Here is a 17,532-nt window from a genome sequence, read left to right as displayed (position 1 = left end):
AACAAAATGAGTAAGTAATTTAAAAATCGTTCAAACAATAAATAAAAAAGTTATTTATTATTATTTTGAGTGCAAATTATGGTGGGAGGATACGAATTTGAAGCCTCTTGTCCTAAGATGGACAAGAGACATATAGATGTCAAATGAGTTAAGCTTTTCTTTTTAAAAAAATATTATTCTATACACATATTTAAAAAAAAAAAGAATTGTTATATATATATATATACAATAATAAATTTTAAATTACTAGTATGTATAACCATTATTTTTTAAATTACAAATATAATAACAAAATACGTTAAAAATCTATGTTGTAAATCAAGTGGTAGTAATAATTGTTACATATTTATAATATTTTTAAAATATTGTTATTATATATATGTAATTATTGTTTATAAAATTAAAAATATTATAAATATGTAACAATTATTCCTAAAATTGTGTAAATAAATTGATGAGCTGAGGTAATATTAAATTTGATGAGCTAAGCTAATATTAAATTAATTACCTACCAATTTAGTTGTTATTATTATTATTATGTTTAAGTCAAATTAAAAAAGAGAGAGAGAGAGAAAAAAGAGAAGATGAAGTGAAAAAGACAGATAACGACTTAGATTGGATTAAAACGAAAAATGATGCGATTTGGTATGTTGAACCTAATGAAGAAACCACGAACCCAACTTTGTGTGTTTTTCTCTTTCATTTTATTCAAATTCCTCTATTATTCTCAAATCATTTTGAAATTCGTAAATATTTTTATTAATTTTGTCATAATTTCCATATTGTTGTATAGTTATTATTATTATTATTACTATTGAAAATATATTGTTAGTAATATTAAAAGAAACAAAGCAAACGGAGTGGAGCATTCCGTTTCTCCAATTTTCTTGTTCTCTATTACTAACTAACATTCCACCGATTTTGAGATCCAATTGTGTTGGGTTAATATAAAGGGTGTGTGGACATCATCAAGAAACGCTTGATATACTTTCCCTTTATTTTCAGTTGAATCACATGCAAATCAAAAGCGTAATGTGTAGGATTACTTTTTGTACTAAGATTGTAGGGCTTTACCCCGGAGGGAACCCTTCCAGAAATTCTCGAAGGCCTGGGCTTGAACCCAGGCCTAAGAGGGGGTTTGGAAATAGTTTTCAACCAGCAATAGACGCGCCTCGGTTAGTACCTCACTAGCTGCGTCATTGCCCCAAGCGCAAAGATGAGTTTTCGAATCCTTTTCACTTCTCTTTTTATACCCATCCTCGTCCGTCCACTTTCCAAATCTTCCCGATGTGGGACGAAATATATTTTTCAAATTCGTTTTATAGTCAGCCTATGACTTTAATGAACTAAACTTCTTTATTATGTTAATTCACATTTACTACTTCTAAATATCACAACCAAAATTAGTCCAAATTTCACCAAAGTTTTCATACTAATGCTGTGGAAATCTTAAAATAATTATTTTAACCAAAAAAAACAAAACTTTTACTAAATTCCATATGTTTGTTCTCCCTATATAACAAAAGGTATGATAAATGTTGGTAGGTCGTGTAACAAAATTAATGTAGCCAATCTAGTGACTCATTAGATCGGTCTTCGAGTATCGATGACCATTCGTTCTAAATGCTCCAATCACGAATCGACGTTGTTTCCTCCATACCTCGACGTAATCGAATGGGGATGAGTTGTAGGTTGTTCGCCAGCTAATGAATTTCATCTTCCTTCGATAGAGTTAGGCGATAGTTATGGAAGTTATGGAGAGAAGGCAAGATCTTGAGTCGAGTTAGTGGGTCTAGGAATTTTCAAATTCACCGGGTAGTTTTGAAATTTGGTGAACATGGTGGGAGAACTCATAAGAAACAAAGATTCAAGCGGTGGAACGAAGTTTTCGACATCGGATTGCAACGACAACTCATAATCAAAATCAGAGGAATCTGTGTTCCACTATTTTGAGATTTGTGTACATGAATATCCATTGGCTATGGAAAAGTAAGGAGGAAGTTCCTGAAACTTATCAATGGCAGATTTAGCATTCTTAATTAGCCAATCTACGACTTTAACTAAAGCAAGATCGTAACCTAATCGATCTTGCACGTCATAGAATTAGATGGCAGTGTGAGCCGACAATCTGACACAACAGTCATGAAAAGATGGAAACATGAGAATTAAAAGGGAGGGACCCTTGGATGAATTAAATTCAAGCGTTCAAATATGTAGAGTTATCAACGATGATGTGTGGTCGTTTTTCGAGGTTCTAATGAATGGAGAAAGAAAAAAAGGAGAATAAAATTAGAGTTTTGTTAGCGGGAGAATACAAACAAATTTGGCTGAATGAGTTCATATATTTTGAATGAATATGTTAGTATGTGTAGTTCACTCATTGAATATGTTACTAATGCTAATAATTTGACCATTTTGTAGTTTTCTTTTAGGATGCAATATTACAACATGATGGGATGATGGGGTTAGTAGGTTTATAAATCATTGGAAAAAATATCCTTTTGATCTTTGAGTATGGACTAATATGTGGATTTAGTTCCCGAGTTTTCAAATTAGTCATTTTGATCTTTAAAATTTTAAGAATATGTTTAAAATGTTCGCTCCAAGAAAAAATTAAAGTTAATACAAAATTATAAGTGTTGATGCATGTGGCAAGATGACATGACAAAAATATTTTTTTTAATCATGGTATATTTTCTATCTTCTCTCCTTCCTTAATTTTCATTAGAAAAAATTAAAGGATTCAAATTTCGTTTTACAAACGTGTATTCTATCATGATTTTGCACAAGGAGGAGATGAGCATGCAATAACTCTGTGAAACACGATTGGCGTTCATGGTCATATGATCGCTTAACGTGGTCTTATTCCTAACTCTTGATTCTAATATCAATTTGAATCAATTGGCTACACAAATAAATAAGTGATTGTGGAACTCGTAAAGTCAGATGAGGAGGTTGTTTAGACATAAACGAACTATTCATTTATGAACTAACTTTAGCGAGCATGCATCATAGAAATATGACATATGTGGCTAACTTAATTATTTATAACACTGGAGACAACGTAGAGTCATAGATATAAATATAAAGCTACACTGTCTTCGGAAATTAATTCACACTCATCTCATCCTTCACTACATCTTATGAGCTTATTCATCATTTTTTTCGGTGTTAAACACTTAGTTTTCATGCTCACTAAATCAAGACACATACTTTTTCATAGTTTAACAAATAGTGGCATATTTGACAAATACTCACTTGCTCCCAAAACAATCTTCAATCTTCTTTGTTATTTGTTGTTTATTCCCCGAGTTCAACCTGATCTTAACATTTTCGAGAAAACCTTTGATTAACTTACACTTGAGTTAGGTACAAGAAAAGTAGTTGTGATAGAGCATTACCAACACATATAAAGATGCATTACTCATATTCACACACCTCGTCATATCATCAATCATTCGTGCACATAACATTACTCATCATATATCACACCACCAAATATTTGAAATCCCATCGACAACTCCAACGACCAATTTAAGGATTGACAATCACTCTAATGACAACTCCAACGACCAATTTAAAGCTCCAAGGATCACTGTTAATGACAACTTTGAGTGAACAATCATCAAAAAGAATATGATAGAGAAAAGGTTCTTATTGATTTGAATGCTGAGTTGGCACATTGCAATTGGTCCAAAGAGGCGAAAAGAAAAGTCCCCACGAAAGTTTAAATCTCAACGTAATTTCACTTCGCTCCCAAAACCCAAAAATCGCGCCTTTCAAAAACAAAAAATCTCCCTCTTCTTCTCCGACCAAAATTTTCATTTTCATTTTCACCTTCGATTTCCAAATTCCTTCGAATCAAAAACCTCCAATCTTCAAAACCAAAATGTTTCCCTTTTCGATTCCCACCAGAATCTCTCCCATTTTTCATCCTCACTATAAACACCCATTTTCCCCTTTCCTCTCCCGACTCGGCTTCACTTCTCATTCTCACTCCCATTCCTTCTTCGCCGTCTTCCATGGAGTTCTCCGCCGTCCGTTTCCACTCCGATAAGGAAAACCTTCCCCCGTTTACCCATAAGTTATACCCTTCAATTCCAAAGAAACCCACCATCCGAAGGAGGTTAAATCGGAAGCCGCTTCTCGATATAACCAATTCATTTGAAAATACTATTCGACTCGGTTCGATTCAAGATGGATTCATCGCCTCGGTTGAGTCAGTTTGTTTGCAGCCAAATTCCAGGAAGAGGAAAGCTGGTGATGAAGTTTATTCTGGAACTGCCAAATCGCTCAGAATGGGATTCAGATAACCGTTCTTATTTTTCCTTTTTTTTTTTTTTTTTTTTTTTTTTGTTTTTTTGTTTTTCTATAGAAATTAGATCATAGAGTTACGTTCTTTTAACATCCTGTTAAATGTACACATAACAAAAAAAAAAAGAGAGTTTCAGTTTATTTCACATGCTTAGCATATATTCGTTGGTATTTCGTGTGCCCAAAGAATTGACTCTTGATTTCTTCAATAATTTCGTTCAATTTGTTTTCCTATCTTTCATACTCCATTTGACTTGTAGAGGGCATGCCTCTATTTAGTAATCCCTGTCAGTTTGTTGGTTCTTTTAACTTCGTCTACTGCTTCTTGGACTATTGTTTTTTGTGCCTCAAGCAAGGTTGTGAATTATGGACAAATTACCAAAAGCAAAAACGGCAATCTCACAAAAAAAAAATAACACCTATAATTAAATGAACCTCTTTAATTTCCCCCAAAACCTGAAAAATAGTGCTTCCACTAATTTCACATTTTGAAACGTTAGAAATTGTTGAAAGCGAAGATAGCATCCGTTCCCTATCTTCGCTTTTGTTGGTTCCACCGAAAAAAATTCTTGAAACCCTTAGATTGGAGTTTAAAGCTTTGTCCCCTCAAAACCTTCATGTTCTTCATACATTCGATGTAAATTGAGGGATTTTCTTCTTGTCGATTATCTCCCTCCTCAAAACAATTCCAGATTCAGGTGAGTTCTTAATCCGCACAAAGGTGAGCTTCCACAGGTGATTTTCTTGTCACATTTCTTCTAAATTCATAACAATGTTATCGAGAAATCTTTAAAAGTTCCCTTTCTTATGATCGCCAAGTTTCAAAAGAAAAAGTAAGAGAAAGGTAAAGTGTATAATATATATATAGATACATTTGTGAATATAAATATATTTTTTAAATTATATAAACAAATATATCCTTTGCTATTTTTTATTTTAAATTTATAAATATTGTTTTTATAATTTGTAACAAAGTTAAATATGAAAAAGAGAAATGGAAGAGCCAGAGATAGATACTATCTCCTTTAACAAAGCGGTTGAAAATCTATCAAGTTCTTCCGATGAGTATTAATGTATATATTTTTTTTCAATTACACAAATGTTGTAAATGCTGATAACTTATTATACAAATAATTACAACAGAGACTAGAAGATACAATGGTCGAGGGGTCGGGAAGCAAGCATGAAAGTTCAAACACTCCAAAGGAAGATACTTTTCTAATGGATACAGTGAAGTTACGAATGAAGTTCATAGAATAATTAATTGGGATGTAGACACGCAATCAAAGTGGAATCTGAAACAAAAGGTCTTTGCCATGGTATGTAAATCTTCAATGCATAGTTATTATCTCTGCTTATTTCCAGTATTCAAACTTATAAAAGTTTTTCTTTTCTCTTTAAAAAAAAATTGTTTTGAAACATCTTGAAGTCTTCCCTATGCTTGCTACACCTAATGAGGTAATTAGTCCAAATTTCGCACCCTTCCTTGAGGGAAAAAAAAAATACAATACTCCAAGGGGCGGAAGACGAACTTAGAAAGAGCCAAGAAAGGGACATGATTGCTTAGATGCCTCTAGATTGAGGCATGCCCTCTACAAGTCAAATGGATTGACCGACAAAAAATGTAGACAAGATTGAAAAAAGCCAAGAGAGAATGGAGAAAAGTATGGAGGATATTTTGGAATTTTTGAAATCTGTAGAGCAAGATGAATAGAAAGTTCGAAGAACTAGGAAACAAATTGAATGGAATTATTGAAGAAATTCAAGAGTCAGCAACTTATCTCTTCGAGTGCAGGAGAGACTAACGGATATATGATAAGCATGTGACATAAACTGAAATTATGTGTAAATGTAACATGATTTTAAAATATGTTGTATTTTAGTTTGAATTGAGTTCATTATTTAGAAGAGTATTTTTTTTGCTATAAAGCTTACAATTTTAATTATTGAGTTAGTTAGTTAGGTACAAAGTTAAATTCTATACAATTTTACCCAAACTACCTCAGGAACACCTCTATAATTCTTCTTAGCTCTACACAACTTCAAACTTGTTATGTCCTATTTTAGCTTTCTTGATCATGTTCTTCAAGTAAAATCTTACATCAACAAGATGATTTTGGGAATAGAACCCATCGAACTTTTTCAATCCATATATCATTTGGATGGTTTACTTTATTGTGGAATGATTTATAGAGATTAATTTGTTACTTTAGAGAGATTGAACTTGTTATAAATTTGAAGGAACATGAACTAGATTCATGAAAGTTCATTGCTCAAAAGATTGTGTTCTAATCTAATTATTGAAGAATATGAAAGAAAATTATTACAGATTTCTCAGTTTTTCTTCTTCCTTTCTTGACAAATAATTGGGCTCACTTGATTCTTTTTCTTCACTTTGCAACACACACGCATATATAGTTCTGCCACCCTATCAACCAATAAGCCCATTGAAGAAGAAGAATTTCCAGCCTTCATTCCTTATTTATTAAGCATCACCTCTTAATTTACCTATCAAGAGACAAAATTTTCCACCTCCATAATTTACCAATCAAAGAAAAGCTTATGGGTTTAAGAAATAAAGTCTCAAGCTTTGGAGTTTTGGGCTCCATATCCTAACATTTCCTAGCTCTCAAAATCGTTTTCCCAACTCTACTTTTCACCCTCAAAATGGCTCCTCCTGCTCAACCTTTCTTCTAATGATCAACCATATCCTCGGCATCAACTCCCAATCTATCCTTATTTTCTTCCTAGACCTGCGCATGCTGGCTTCCTCAGTCCTTCCCCAGTCACTCAACATCAAGCTGACTAACAGTACTGATTATCTTCTCTAGAGGACTCAACTGTTTATTGTTGCAATCGTCAATGGACTTGAAGGTTCTTTGGATGGTTAAGTTCTTTGTCCTCCTCAGTTTCTTGATGTGAATCAGACTCAAGTCAGTGCTGACTACACTTACGGGCAACGATTAAATAGGATATTAATGTGCTGAATTTACTCTTTATTTGAAGAAAAAATGGGTGAAATTGTGTCTCTACAAATTGCTCATAAAATCTGGTAGCCCCTTAGTCGTATGTATAGCTCCAAAACTACTGCTAGGATTAGGTGTTTTAAAGAAAAATTGTTTGAGATAAGAAAAGATTATAACCAACCTTTTTAACACATGGTTTCTAAAGTTTAGTATGTTGTTGATTGATTGAGGTTTTACTGTTGCATAGTCTGATACATCATTGTTTATTTATTGTCATTCCTTTGCTTTTATCATCGTTTTGGTTTATGTCGATGACACCACTGCTCTACCATGCTAATTTTTCCTTCAAAGATCTAAGAGATCTTTCCTTTTTCTTTGGGATTGAGGTTACTCGCAATGGTGAAACTTTGCATCTTTCACAAGCTAAGTATGCTACTGACCTTTTCCACCATGCAACTTTGGTAGATTGCAAACAGGTTGCTACCCCCATGTCACTGGTGCTTTTTTATCAGCTAATGATGATGCTCCCTTAGCTGATCCCTACCATGTATCGAAACATTATTAGTGTACTGTTGCAATATTGCACCCTTCCACGACCTGAATTTAAGTTTTGCTCTCAACAAAGTATGCCAGTTTTTACATGCTCCAACTTTTTCTCATTGACAAGCTGTCCTACGCATTTTGCGCAACGTTAAAGTTAATTACTAGCTCTCTTGGTATTTTGTTCGTTCGTTCTTATACTTTATCTTTGACTTGTTACACAGATGTTGATTGGACAAATTATTTTAACGATTGTCGTAGTACAAGTAGTTATTATGTGTTCTTTGGTGGTAATTTGGTGTCATGGTCCTCTTCAAAGCAAAAACTTGATTTGCATTAAGTCTTTACTTTTGGAACTTCAGGTTTATCCCTCCTTTATTCCTCTACTGCTTTGAGATAGTGTTAGTGCAACCTTTTCAGCGGTGAATCCTGTTCTTCACTCCCAAACAAAGCATATTGAAAATGATCCAACATTTTACGACAGAATGGATAGCTCGTCTACAGCTTCTTGTACGTTTTGTACCTTCTGAAGATCAACTAGCTGACATTTTAACGAAGTTAATGTCTTCTCGACCTTTCTGCAAATTTAAGAACCAAACTTTTCGTAGTGCATCTGTGGGTTATTTATCATGTATTTCCACTATTATAGTTGACTGTTTCTTCTCCAGTACGTGACTTACACAAACAAAGGCCTTAATCCTTATATTCTGTCACTGTTCATCATCTTTATCAAGATCAGCACAGTACGATTTCTACTATTGCTACTTTATCTCTTTTTCTCTACCTATTAAGAGATCAGGTCAACATTAAAATGATAAAACAATGTTTTATCCACTCACCATTTAAAAAAATCCTCCTGACATCAGTTTCTGATTTAATTTTACCCATAGGTTGACATAAAAAATCATACTTTTAAACACTTTCGTTCAAAAATCACTCCAAATGATTCTATTTGAATTAAAAGAATATTTATTTATTTGAGTTATACTCCCATAGACAATAACAAGTTTTATGTCAATTCATCACTTCACACTTCCAATAAAAATACAAATGAAATAAAAAACAAAGTAGTGTGGTTTGATGAGTATTTTATAAGACTTTTAATTATTATTATTTGAAATAGTTTTATAAGAAAGCTTAGTTAGCCATTACTCACGTTTGCGATTAATGTAATGGAATAAAGTTTTTTTTTTTCTCTTTGGAAAGATTATTGTAATAATGGAATAAAGTAAAAAGCATATAGGTGATGACCAACTTTTTTGCATTTTCCAGTCACCGCTTATCTTTATATGTATAGGCTTATTATTTTATAATATAAGAGGGGTATGTATGGAATACTGATGTGACTTACTGACAATTGGTTGGATATATAAGAAAAACTATATAGTATAAATTAACTATATTAATATATATCAAAGAATAACTAGAAGAGTGGCAGATTGGGATGACGGCTTCATCTATATCTTGGTAGGAATTTGAATTCTGTCTTCATCTCTTTACGTTTGTTTTAACACAGTATACCATTTAAAATCACACATCCAAAACTAAAAACAGAGTAGACATTAGACAAACTCTACAAAGAAGTCATGCATGACCATGCATGTACCTGCTATATAAAAGTAATGGGTTCTACTACTGATATAGAGAACTCAGTTTGGGTTCACGAGGTGTACTGTTAGTAGAGACATAGCGCCGGCAAAAACTGAAGCAAAAGAAAAGTTGTTTATAATTAAAAAATGTGGTACGTCTTATGGTAATATATTATAAGGGTTTGGTGCATGTGTGCGATAAGTGGAGTCTGATAAAAGAAAAAGAACCCCAAACATATTATTATATGTATTTTTCTTTGGATTGTGACCTTTCAGTTGCTCATAGGTAACACCCTCAGAGGCCATTTTTTCTCCATTGGCCGTTTTCTTGGATCATTCGTTCCTAATAACGTCATTAGTTACGTGAGTTTGATAATATACATATTTCTTCTATTTAACATATTACACATGCATTGTTGATATGTTATATTATCGCGTTTGATCTATTTATCATTTGACACGTCATAAATTCTTCTTACATGGTAAACAATAAATCAAGTTATATAGTACTTAATTATCTTTTAGTTGTGTTTGTCACCGATTTTAGCCGTCTAAACCTCTAGCCTAGCTGTACATACCAAAAAAAACTTAGTAACGAGTCTAACGACGATTCTCACGTCTTCTAATACACAAAGGATTTGGGTGGGGGAAAAGAAACATCTAGAATGGAGAGATTCAAGTTGGTAACATGATGATGTTGATATTAGATTATTTTGGAGAATAGAGTCGGCCGTTGACAATTTTTTAAGAATGGCGTCACCTTAACATGATGATACAAAAGAAATAAAATAAAAAAGCAGAAGGGTCAAGAAGTTTGTGTGTATATAAAGGAAGAGATAAGGGGTTTCCAATGTATTAAAAAGAAAGGGTTTTCCTTTTATTCTTTTGGAGATTCTAAGGTTTTTTTGCCTCTAATTTTCGTGGAAGATAAGGAAAATTATGGAAATTGGAAGTAGAAAGTTGTTGTGGGGATGCTTTTGTATTACGTTAGTTTTAATGTTTTTTGCAGTTAGTGTAACGGAATCTCGAATTTTAGTAGATAGAAGACAGAATCTTACGATATTTCGTCAACAACTGATTCAGGTAAATGGTGGCATTACTTCGACCAAAGTGATCATTGGAGAAAAGCATACTTATATGTCGTCGAAACGATATATTCCCGGAGGACCCGACCCAAGACACCATTGAGAAAGATTCATATGAGTAAAAATAAATCTTTGTGTTTCCTCTGACTAATTTCTAAATGTCCAGTGGTTTTTTTTGTTCGATACTCTCTTTTCATTTTCATATATAGAGAGATGTCCAAAACTAATCATTATTATGGTTGGTTTTAGTTAATTCGATTGTTTTTGATTGGGCTTACATTTTAACTTTAATGAGAAGTAGAGCAATCTCTCTCATACGTCATTATAAACTACATATAGTTGTGGTTTAAGCTTCAAACAAGATTGTTTAATTATCATTTGAGAAGTAATTAGAATCAATTTATTCTCAACGTTTTGGTTGAGAGCTATAATTTCTTGATTTCAATAGTTCAAATGATATGATTAAAATGTTGATGTTGATTATGGTTGCTATATTAGTTGTTAATGCTAATTTTCTCAATATCCCTTTTTAAAGTATGGTATAGTTTCACAACCAAATAGGGTGTATGTAACATTTTTTTTAAAAGCATTTTCAAGGTAATCATTTCCTTTTAATAATTCAACGTTTGATTTACACTTTGAGCACAATTTTTATACTATTGAAATTGAATGAATATAATTATTTTAAAACCACTTCAATGTAAAAAATAACATTTTATGTTAGTGATTAATTTTAAGCTTACTTTTCTCACCATTTTGGTTCACTACTTCTGCACAATGGCATTTCCTTTTCGATAGTGACAAATAAATTAAGCAATCATATTAAAGTATTATTAAAAATTAAAATGTACGTCCCTTCCAACGTTAGAAAGATAAGTAGAGAGTTGCATTGTCAAAAGTTATGACCATCTCTCTATGTAGTATTATAATAGCCGTCAACGACTTAATTACAATAGACGTCAAAAGATGGTTCTAACCCTCGATGCATTATTATATCGTCGGGAGTTTGTAATCCTAAAAATTCAAATCATATTTGACATCAATTCGATTTGAGAAAATCTTGGTTGAAATGTTGAACCCTTTGTCTTCTCTTTCATGTAGTACGCTTTTCATCTTTTTGTTCTTTCTCTAAATTTTGTTCTCAAATGTAGATTTTGTGGATTCTCACTATGTCTCGGACAAAAGCATCAAGATTTATAAATAAGTGAACGGTTAACTTTTAAGAAAATATATTAGAAAGTTCAAAGGCCTACCTTGATAGAAATGATACCTAATGATGTATGATATTTATGTTTGAGAATGCCAATAGGTCCATATAATTAACTGTATAAATAGAAACTAATTAACGTTAAACTTAATTTTAATTATGTTTTCAATAACCCTTTTTAAATTTTTCTATGAAATTATGAGATTATTTTTTTCTTTGAACCTTAGTTAAGTAAGTAATGTTAAGTTTGGTGCCATGCTCTTTGGAAACAAAGATAGACCTTTATTGAGTCTCTATTCTGACTCTGAGAATTGTTGAAGTTGAAGTTCATATATATAGAGTAAATGGAAACCGATTTGATGAATTTTTTCCTTTTTTGTAATGATGTTTGTTATCATCTCTCTTCGTCTGTTCGATCGATCATCGAGTTTGAGTTATATGGCCATCTCTGCATTTGAGGATTGGTTCATTGTTTTGATCGATTACCAACTGTTAGAACACTCTAATTCAATATTATTTAACTTTCACTGTTTGCATGTTTGAAGAGATCATTAATGGAATTTCTGAAAACTTTTTTTTGCCCCTTTTGATTCATAAATTTCTTTGTATTATTATTTTCACTGAAACTGTTGATTTTCAGCTTCCAACGTATTTCCGGATCAAATCTGTTTTTATTGAATTTCTTGTTCTTTGGTGCTTTGTCTTTTACAATATGTAGTTGAGAAATGAATTCATAAGCCTCTAATAATTCTATTTTTACTTCTATAACCAATCATCATTCATTGTCCACATGACACATGTTATAGTTTGTTTTGGATTACAAGTTGGGTTAGAAAAGGTTTACTTTCAAGGATGAATAAAGAATGGATATAGAACTTATAAATAAGTTGTTAGGTCGAGTATCGAGACGGAGTATTGCAGTTTTTAGATGTAAAAGTTTGATGTTAATGATTCCAAACAAACAAAATGTCCATGCAAGAATGGTATGAATCCAATGTGTTGTTATGGTACCCAAATAACTGGATAATTTTCATGTTGTGTGGGTGAGTTGAGAATAGTTAAACTTGTGGTGTGTTTGTCGGGTTTTTTTTTTTTTCCTAATAATGTTTGAAATTTTAGGTTATTGAGATCAAAATTTAAAAATAAAAGAATAGTGCAACTATCTTTCGATAGCTGTTGATAATAATCCACTGGTTGGTTCAACTATCACCTAACGACTAGGCATGTCGTTGGGAGTTTCATTTCAAAATTGTGTTTATGAACAAAACCCTTGACGACCTTAGACATCGTTCGGAGGTAAGTGAACTGTAACGACTATCAACAGTTGTCATGAGTTTAATTCTATCTTTCGATGTCATATATTAGACATTGGGTTTTTCCATAATACTCCCGATAGTAGAGCTAGCGTGCTTTAGCTGTCGGGAGATGTTCTCCGATAGGTATTTCTCGACTAAACTCCCGACAATACTTTTGAATTCCATAGTTGTTCTTCCAACCAATTTATTTATCATATAATTTCGAGACGAATCTGAGCATCGTGAAAGTAGTGTTACATAGATATCACAGTTTAAAACAAATTCAGAGATAAAGCAAGATTTGGTCCTTTATATAAGATTAATTAAATAATGTTTTGTTTAGTGTTTATATTGGGATGTGGGGTGGGTTTAATGACTCTTGGAATAATAATTTAGAAAAGAGGGGCAAATATTTGATGATAATGTGGCCATTGGTATGAAGGAATCTGAATTTAATTAATTTTGGAGGTGACATTGATTAATAATAATAATATTGAATTAGGAAACATTAAAAGATACAAAAAGATTATTTAATTAAGCTGCTCCCATGTGCATATCCCATTCATTTTTGTCCCCTTCATATACTATATACTATATACTATATACTATATACCACATACCCAATTTTGTCCTCTCTCTCTCTTCCTTTTAATTATTTATCTCTCTTTTTACTATATTCACTTTTTCAAGACTATAACGTAAAGAAGTGTAATGTCAGACAATCTCTTTAAAATACACATGTGAGTTACTCCCTTAAATTGTGAAGTGGTTTTGAGATGAAATCTCACGTTTGTCTATTATGGACATCAAAACCTATAAATCTTAAACATGCCTTTGATTGAACGATGGATACAAAAAGAAATCATCTTGAAAGAGGTATATAGAGGATTTTAAAATGAAACTAATAGATCTTTGATTGGAAAAAAAAGCTTCTTGCTTCAAAGAAGGGTGAATCCAAAAGGACCCACTTTAGGAAAGAACGACATGCAAAGAAGATTTTACGGTAAAAGAAAATAGATAGATAGACCTCACAATCTTTTAAAATATCATATTCTTAATTAGACGTTTAGAAAATACGTAACTCATACTTATCTAATATAAACTCAAATAAGGTAAACTTTTCCACTAGAAAGTTGTTCAAATCATACCAAATAATTCACATGAACAAGTGAATGAAAACTATGATCTCTCTTTGGATATAATCTCTTTCTATGCCTCTTAGGATATACTAATTAACTCGTAACTAGGTAGGCTTTAAAATCCAAATCTCTTGTCATATGCCACGTTCCTCCAAATATATTAAGATGCAAAGAAGAAAAAAACAAAAACCCTAATGACAATTTCTGACTCACCCTATTACATTACTCCTCCACTACCCAATCTCTCTAACTTCCAATCCCAAAAAAGGGAAAAAAGAAAATCATAACTTTCACAAATCTCTTTCAATTATCCTATAAATACCACCAAAAAATCCCACCTTTTCCCAAATCATCAGATACTCAATAACTTTGCATGCAAATCTTCTCATAGCACCACTTTTTTTCTCCTTCAATGGCACTTCGTTTCAACAAAATACTTGCTCCTCCATTGATGGCTGTTCTTTTCATGGCCATGCTTGTCACGGCAGCAACCGACCCCCATGCAACGGCGCTGCTGTGGACAGTGGAGGAGGCTACTGAAAGAATCAGCAGCAGCAGCAATATGGTAATGCGAAAGTTTGGTTATAGCAAAAGGCAAATGGAACATTTAAGAAGACTTTCTTCTTCCTCTACTGAAAGATATATTCCTGGAGGGCCTGATTCTCAACATCATTCCCAACCACCTCGTTTGCCTTAGAATAATTCTTATATATATATATATATATATATATATATATATATATATATATATATATATATATATATATATATGATGTTTTGTTCTGTTTTTTGTGTCGTTTCTTTTGGTTCTTGAAAATATATTGAGGAAAAGTTAAAGTTTCAAAAGAAGAGTGAAGATAGTGATCTCTTAATGTGTTTTTCTTTCATGTTATTGTATTATTCCCACCTTGTTATAATGACAAGTTTTTCAGTTTGTTTACTCACAAATGTATATTTATATGTTTTCTTTTTGGCTTTCTATAAACTATCATAACGTCGTTGTTACTTCACTGTACTAAACTTTGTTTTTATGACTATGATTTCAAAGTTGGCATATGAAAAAGACATGAATAGTATATATGCGTTGTCATAATTTAAAGCCGACATAAATTATTGTCGTTGTACATTATTTATATGACTTGTCAACAATGGTGATCCAATATACGAATGTTGAAACTATTATCATTATTGTACGTTTGTAGTGACAAGATACATAATGATGAATTGTAAAAGGACATGGTTACTATTACATATTCTCGATGTAGTTTGACAAAGTGCTTCACTAACTTAAGTATAGATCAACAAAATAAGATCGATATTGTAACATTTCAAATCATTAATATGCTTTAAAATAACATTATATTGAAGAAAGAATATGGCCTATGGATTGAGTTCAATGACATGAAATATACATTTTTACGTATATGTTTATATTTAACTATTGCTTATAGTTCAAAATGTTGGCAATTTGAGTAAAATATAAGTCAAACTATATTGTCAACAAGAGCTTAGCTCAACTTATACCCGAAAATAAGAGATCTCATGTTTGGTTTAAATTTCGTCCCCACCCCCGATTTGTACTAACAAAAAGTGAAACGATATTAGATACACTATCCATGTGGCTCGTGCAAATTGAAGTAGTTAATCAACGACCAAGATTTGATTAAGGACCTCCTACACGAATTGCCTAAATCTATTTTCGTAATTATACCTTCATCCAAAATTTCCTACAAATGATTCCTTTTACAAATAATAGTAATTAATATTATATTTGATTGTTAAATAATTAATATTTTTAGAAAAATTGAATTACGTTTATTGTTTATCAATTAATATATTAAAAAATTATAGAGCTTTCGTGATTAATTTTACAAATGAAATACAAAAAAAAAAATTGTTTCCATACACATTTTCATGCACAACTAAACACATACATCCTTCGTTCTTAGCCGTTTTATTCTCTATCTCATTTCCTTTAATCCAAACGGTTTCCATAATGTATGTATGGAGTTTTGGTTTATGCAGTAAATGTGTACTTTAAGAAAAGAAAAGTTTATACATGTGTATATATACAACAAATGTATATATACCAAATTAAGATATGGTATGAAGTACATATATTCAACCTTAAATATGTACTTTTCTAATTAATTACATTTAGTAAATAATATTTGAAAGGTTGTAGGCCGAAAATAATATTTGAAAAAAAAAAAAACGGTATAAACTCTTAAGTTTTAAGTGTCTTAAGACTTTAATAAACGGTATAAACTCTTCTTCTTTAAACCTCTTTTTCTAAGTTGTATATGTTTGTTGAGCATTTGTCCTTGTCTCCTTTAATTTCTCGTTTGCTTTTGTGTTTATTTGTATGACCTTTAGGGTTTAGGGTTAAAGTATGTATGAATGTATGAAAAGCGTAAAGTTGAGGGAGATTGAGCTCTCTAGATCTATACTAAATTCGTTGGATGTTAACCGTTATAGAATGTGTGAGTTGAACATGCACAAAAAATAGAAACCAAAATTAGTCATTGAAGTTTGTCGTAAGAAGGTGGTTTTGAAGCCTAGAATTGGTAGGAATTAGACGTCGAAGATGGATGTTGGTGTCAGTAATTGACCAAGTTGTAGGTGGTTGTCGGAATTCGTTATTGAAGCCCAAATTGATCGTTAGAGTTGTATCAAAGTGATTGTCAGAGCCCACAATTAATTACTAGTTGTCATAGTTGATTGTCAAAATTGTCATCAAAGTGATTACCAGAGCCCATCGAAGTTGGTCGTTGGAGCTCAAAGTTAAGTGTGTGAAAGTGGTCATTGAAATTAGTTCTTAGAGTCTAGCAACGATACTTATCGATGTGGCCAATGAATGAACCATTGAAAGCATTGGAAGAAGGCAAAGTTGGTCAAATATACCAACCGATCAACTCCACCATTTAAAGTTTGGTAGACCTAAACACTCTCCAAGGGAGCACCATACTTGTTCTATTCATAAATACTAGTATGAGATGTCAACCTAATCGAGAGATCGACGTCCAAGTACATCAACTAATCCCACCTTTAACCTTAAAATACTAATGAACTCTATATTAATATTAAAATATCGTAAAGTACTAATGAACTCTATATAAATATTAATAAATCCACCTTATTATTTGTAAAAGCATATTGACATGACACACAACAAATCTATACAATCTCTTAATACATACAATTTTCTATATTATAAAGATTTGCTTTCATACTCTCTCCTAATATATAATGATTTTCTATTATATTCTATCAAAATCAGTCGCCACCACAATTATAAAAACATCTTTCTGTAAACTTGAATATTAAAACACCATATGGTTTTATTATTAATAGAAAACTCATCAACTGATCTTAAAAAGAAAGAAAATCAAACTTT

The 17,532-nt window shown here is 31.8% G+C and overlaps 1 long non-coding RNA gene and 1 other non-coding gene across 2 annotated transcripts; one reads left to right on the top strand and one right to left on the bottom strand.

Annotated features, from left to right (window-relative positions):
- Positions 1-1,066: 1,066 nt before the first annotated feature.
- On the bottom strand, positions 1,067-1,218 carry LOC116404815. The gene has a single exon (XR_004217919.1). It is a non-coding gene; the product is annotated as a U4 spliceosomal RNA (small nuclear RNA).
- Positions 1,219-3,762: 2,544 nt separating this feature from the next.
- On the top strand, positions 3,763-8,578 carry LOC105435871. Its single transcript, XR_004217884.1, has 2 exons — positions 3,763-5,633; positions 5,744-8,578. It is a non-coding gene; the product is annotated as an uncharacterized LOC105435871 (long non-coding RNA).
- Positions 8,579-17,532: the final 8,954 nt, after the last annotated feature.

This window comes from Cucumis sativus, chromosome 6 (genome assembly GCF_000004075.3).
Source record: "Cucumis sativus cultivar 9930 chromosome 6, Cucumber_9930_V3, whole genome shotgun sequence".
Lineage (NCBI taxonomy): Eukaryota > Viridiplantae > Streptophyta > Magnoliopsida > Cucurbitales > Cucurbitaceae > Cucumis > Cucumis sativus.
Note: the sequence above shows the minus strand (reverse complement) of the source record. Positions and strands in the feature narration are given on the sequence as shown.